This window comes from Rhinoderma darwinii, chromosome 5 (assembly GCF_050947455.1).
Source record: "Rhinoderma darwinii isolate aRhiDar2 chromosome 5, aRhiDar2.hap1, whole genome shotgun sequence".
NCBI classification, from domain to species: Eukaryota; Metazoa; Chordata; class Amphibia; order Anura; family Rhinodermatidae; genus Rhinoderma; species Rhinoderma darwinii.
Window position 1 is genome coordinate 255,621,837 of NC_134691.1, and position 6,218 is coordinate 255,628,054.

Sequence of the window (6,218 nt, forward strand, 5' to 3'; positions counted from 1 at the left end):
AGGTAATATGGGACAAAGGCAACGGACAACCTCGACAATCCGGGTTAACTGCTCTCTCCGGCGGCCCAGCTCGCAAAGTGCCGAGGAGGACGCCTTTGTCGCCCACGGGGAACCGAGGCCGCTTTCCCGGCGGCTTAGCGGCTCCACATGGGATGGGGCCGCCCCCTCCGGAGAGGGGGGGAGGGAAGCCACCGTGGAGCCGCGTGTGGCTTGCATGCGGGAGCCACGCCGACACTTCCAGCCTCGGGCGAGGCGGAAGACGGCTTTGGACTACTTGCGAGAAACAACCATGCCCCATGCGCGGGTGCGCCTGGGAGCACCTCGGCTAGAGAGGCCCTTGCGAGCAGCGGACATACGGGGGCGGTCACTGCCTCCCCGTCGTTTAAAGCTTTCTCTCGCGCCTCGGGCTCCGGCGACACCAGCGCACTCTCGGACGCCTTTTAGAGTGATAGAAGCAGCACTGAGCAAACGCACCTCGCGGGAGCGAGAGGTACCGGCGCCCGCCTTAGCAGGACCGCCGGGCTTTTTGGGACACCGGCCGTAGGTGGCCGGGGGCGAAACAGACCCGGACGGTGTGGGAGGAAGACGCGCTCGCCGTAACCGACAGGGCTCCAAAGCACTGCCGAGCGAGTGGTCCCTCCGCCGCCGGGTCGCGGGGAGCCAGATCGATCTGAGGAGTCTTGGACAAATTCCAAAGACTCAAACGGCGCGGGAGCACGTGCTCCTCTCACAGCTTAACGACAGGTGGACGAGGCCGACGAGGACTTCCAGGAGACACCATGAGAGGGCCGGTGCCTATCGCTCACACCCTGGATGTCACTCTCGGCCACGAACGGTTAGGACTTCCCGCTAGGAAGAACCGTAGGGACTTGGAACACGAAACCAAAATGCCCTCTCACAGGATTTCAGGTGAAGGAGATATTCGCACCCCTAAAAGTGTCACCACCTCAAATACACCGGGGTAAGGTGCCAACTTACCCGGGCTCCTGGAACTGCTGCCCGGCTGAAGCCCAAAATAAAAACCTCATAGGGTTTTTCCTCCAAAACGTCAATGAAGACAGACCTGCCAGCGAGGCCGACGGGGACTTCCAGGAGGCCGGCATGACGTGCCACTACATACCGGTCACACCATGGAAGTCCTTCTCGGGTTGGACCAGGTGCAGCTCCCGCTAGAACGTGCAGCACGTCCTCCTTCACGGTACTCTCGATTGGAGTCGCCAACGTGGCCGAGCTCCTACAACTGCTGGTCGGCCTGGGACTCCAGAAAGAATGTACCAAAGTTCTTTCGTGGAAGTTCAGGTGCAGCGGACCGACCAGCCAATGAGGCCGACGGGGACTTCCAGGAGACACCATGAGAGGGCCGGTGCCTATCGCTCACACCCTGGAAGTCACTCTCGGCCACGAACGGTTAGGACTTCCCGCTAGGAAGAACCGTTGGGACTTGGAACTCAAAACCTAAATGCCCTCTCACAGGATTTCAGGTGAAGGAGATATTCGCACCCCTAAAAGTGTCACCACCTCAAATACACCGGGGTAAGGTGCCAACTTACCCGGGCTCCTGGAACTGCTGCCCGGCTGAAGCCCAAAATAAAAACCTCATAGGGTTTTTCCTCCAAAACGTCAATGAAGACAGACCTGCCAGCGAGGCCGACGGGGACTTCCAGGAGGCCGGCATGACGTGCCACTACATACCGGTCACACCATGGAAGTCCTTCTCGGGTTGGACCAGGTGCAGCTCCCGCTAGAACGTGCAGCACGTCCTCCTTCACGGTACTCTCGATTGGAGTCGCCAACGTGGCCGAGCTCCTACAACTGCTGGTCGGCCTGGGACTCCAGAAAGAATGTACCAAAGTTCTTTCGTGGAAGTTCAGGTGCAGCGGACCGACCAGCCAATGAGGCCGACGGGGACTTCCAGGAGACACCATGAGAGGGCCGGTGCCTATCGCTCACACCCTGGAAGTCACTCTCGGCCACGAACGGTTAGGACTTCCCGCTAGGAAGAACCGTTGGGACTTGGAACTCAAAACCTAAATGCCCTCTCACAGGATTTCAGGTGAAGGAGATATTCGCACCCCTAAAAGTGTCACCACCTCAAATACACCGGGGTAAGGTGCCAACTTACCCGGGCTCCTGGAACTGCTGCCCGGCTGAAGCCCAAAATAAAAACCTCATAGGGTTTTTCCTCCAAAACGTCAATGAAGACAGACCTGCCAGCGAGGCCGACGGGGACTTCCAGGAGGCCGGCATGACGTGCCACTACATACCGGTCACACCATGGAAGTCCTTCTCGGGTTGGACCAGGTGCAGCTCCCGCTAGAACGTGCAGCACGTCCTCCTTCACGGTACTCTCGATTGGAGTCGCCAACGTGGCCGAGCTCCTACAACTGCTGGTCGGCCTGGGACTCCAGAAAGAATGTACCAAAGTTCTTTCGTGGAAGTTCAGGTGCAGCGGACCGACCAGCCAATGAGGCCGACGGGGACTTCCAGGAGACACCATGAGAGGGCCGGTGCCTATCGCTCACACCCTGGAAGTCACTCTCGGCCACGAACGGTTAGGACTTCCCGCTAGGAAGAACCGTTGGGACTTGGAACTCAAAACCTAAATGCCCTCTCACAGGATTTCAGGTGAAGGAGATATTCGCACCCCTAAAAGTGTCACCACCTCAAATACACCGGGGTAAGGTGCCAACTTACCCGGGCTCCTGGAACTGCTGCCCGGCTGAAGCCCAAAATAAAAACCTCATAGGGTTTTTCCTCCAAAACGTCAATGAAGACAGACCTGCCAGCGAGGCCGACGGGGACTTCCAGGAGGCCGGCATGACGTGCCACTACATACCGGTCACACCATGGAAGTCCTTCTCGGGTTGGACCAGGTGCAGCTCCCGCTAGAACGTGCAGCACGTCCTCCTTCACGGTACTCTCGATTGGAGTCGCCAACGTGGCCGAGCTCCTACAACTGCTGGTCGGCCTGGGACTCCAGAAAGAATGTACCAAAGTTCTTTCGTGGAAGTTCAGGTGCAGCGGACCGACCAGCCAATGAGGCCGACGGGGACTTCCAGGAGACACCATGAGAGGGCCGGTGCCTATCGCTCACACCATGGAAGTCACTCTCGGCCACGAACGGTTAGGACTTCCCGCTAGGAAGAACCGTTGGGACTTGGAACTCAAAACCTAAATGCCCTCTCACAGGATTTCAGGTGAAGGAGATATTCGCACCCCTAAAAGTGTCACCACCTCAAATACACCGGGGTAAGGTGCCAACTTACCCGGGCTCCTGGAACTGCTGCCCGGCTGAAGCCGAAAATAAAAACCTCATAGGGTTTTTCCTCCAAAACGTCAATGAAGACAGACCTGCGAGCTAGGCCGACGGGGACTTCCAGGAGGCCGGCATGGCGTGCCACTACATACCGGCCACACCATGGAAGTCATTCTCGGGTTGGACCAGGTGCAGCTCCCGCTAGAACGTGCAGCACGTCCTCCTTCACGGTACTCTCGATTGGAGTCGCCAACGTGGCCGAGCTCCTACAACTGCTGGTCGGCCTGGGACTCCAGAAAGAATGCACCAAAGTTCTTTCGTGGAAGTTCAGGTGCAGCGGACCGACCAGCCAACGAGGCCGACGGGGACTTCCAGGAGGCCGGCATGACGTGCCACTACATACCAGTCACACCATGGAAGTCCTTCTCGGCCACGAAGGGTTAGGACTTCCCGCTAGGAAGAACCGTTGGGACTTGGAACGCGGAGCAGAAATGCCCTCTCACAGGTTTTCAGGTGAAGGAGATATTCGCTCCCCTAAAAGTGTCACCACCTCAAATACACCGGGGTAAGGTGCCAACTTACCCGGGCTCCTGGAACTGCTGCCCGGCTGAAGCCCAAAATAAAAACCTCATAGGGTTTTTCCTCCAAAACGTCAATGAAGACAGACCTGCGAGCTAGGCCGACGGGGACTTCCAGGAGGCCGGCATGGCGTGCCACTACATACCGGCCACACCATGGAAGTCATTCTCGGGTTGGACCAGGTGCAGCTCCCGCTAGAACGTGCAGCACGTCCTCCTTCACGGTACTCTCGATTGGAGTCGCCAACGTGGCCGAGCTCCTACAACTGCTGGTCGGCCTGGGACTCCAGAAAGAATGCACCAAAGTTCTTTCGTGGAAGTTCAGGTGCAGCGGACCGACCAGCCAACGAGGCCGACGGGGACTTCCAGGAGACACCATGAGAGGGCCGGTGCCTATCGCTCACACCCTGGAAGTCACTCTCGGCCACGAACGGTTAGGACTTCCCGCTAGGAAGAACCGTTGGGACTTGGAACTCAAAACCTAAATGCCCTCTCACAGGATTTCAGGTGAAGGAGATATTCACACCCCTAAAAGTGTCACCACCTCAAATACACCGGGGTAAGGTGCCAAAGTACCCGGGCTCCTGGAACTGCTGCCCGGCTGAGGCCCAAAATAAAAACCTCATAGGGTTTTTCCTCCAAAACGTCAATGAAGACAGACCTGCCAGCGAGGCCGACGGGGACTTCCAGGGGGCCGGCATGACGTGCCACTACATACCGGTCACACCATGGAAGTCATTCTCGGGTTGGACCAGGTGCAGCTCCCGCTAGAACGTGCAGCACGTCCTCCTTCAAGGTGTTCGGTTGGAGTCGCCAAGGTGGCCGAGCTCCTGCAACTGCTGGTCGGCCTGGGACTCCAGAAAGAATGCATCAAAGTTCTTTCGTGGAAGTTCAGGTGCAGCGGACCGACCAGCGAGCAAGGCCGACGGGAACTTCCAGGAGGCCAGCATGACGTGCCACTACATACCGGTCACACCATGGAAGTCCTTCTCGGGTTGGACCAGGTGCAGCTCCCGCAAGAACGTGCAGCACGTCCTCCTTCATGGTACTCGGTTGGAGTCACAGAGCTGGCCGAGCTCCTGCAACTGCTGGTCGGCCTGGGACTCCAGAAAGAATGCACCAAAGTTCTTTCATGGAAGTTAAGGTGCAGCGGACCGACCAGCGAACGAGGCCGACGGGGACTTCCAGGAGGCACCGTGAGAGGGCGGGCCGGTACCTATTGCTCAAACCCTGGAAGTCACTCTCGGCCAGGAACGGTTAGGACTTCCCGCTAGGAAGAACCGTTGGGACTTGGAACTCAAAACCTAGATGCCCTCTCACAGGATTTCAGGTGAAGGAGATATTCACACCCCTAAAAGTGTCACCACCTCAAATACACCGGGGTAAGGTGCCAAAGAACCCGGGCTCATGGAACTGCTGCCCGGCTGAGGCCCAAAATAAAAACCTCATAGGGTTTTTTCTCCAAAACGTCAATGAAGACAGACCTGCGAGCGAGGCCGACGGGGACTTCCAGGAGGACGGCAGGAGGTGCCACTACCTACCGGTCACACCATGGAAGTCCTTCTCGGCTTGGAACGGGAGCAGCTCCCGTTTGTACTTCCTCGTTCACGGCTTTCGGTAGGAGTTGCCGAGGTGGCCGAGCTCCTGCAACTGCAGGTCGGCTTGGGACTTCAGAAAATACCATAAAAAAAAAAAGTGTTTTTTATTATGAAGGTAAAACACACAGCGGGACCGAGCCGTGAGCCAGGCCGACGGGGACTTCCAGGAGGACGGCAGGAGGTTCCACTACCTACCGGTCACACCATGGAAGTCCTTCTCGGCTTGGAACGGGAGCAGCTCCCGTTTGTACTTCCTCGTTCACGGCTTTCGGTAGGAGTTGCCGAGGTGGCCGAGCTCCTGCAACTGCAGGTCGGCTTGGGACTTCAGAAAATACCATAAAAAAAAAAAGTGTTTTTTATTATGAAGGTAAAACACACAGCGGGACCGAGCCGTGAGCCAGGCCGACGGGGACTTCCAGGAGGACGGCAGGAGGTGCCACTACCTACCGGTCACACCATGGAAGTCCTTCTCGGCTTGGAACGGGAGCAGCTCCCGTTTGTACTTCCTCGTTCACGGCTTTCGGTAGGAGTTGCCGAGGTGGCCTTGCTCGTGCAACTGCAGGTGGGCTTGGGGCTTCAGGAAATAACATAAAAAAAATAATAATTTTTTATTAAGAAGGTAAAAAAACACCGGACCCGACCAGCGAGCGAGGCCGACGGGGACATCCAGGGCAGCGGCGTGAGAGGGCGGCTTGGTGCCGCTATCGCCGTGGAAGCAGCATTCGGCCTAAGCAGGGAACGCCTCCCGCCCTCCTCTCGTCCTGGAAGTGTTGGACTTGGGAGGCG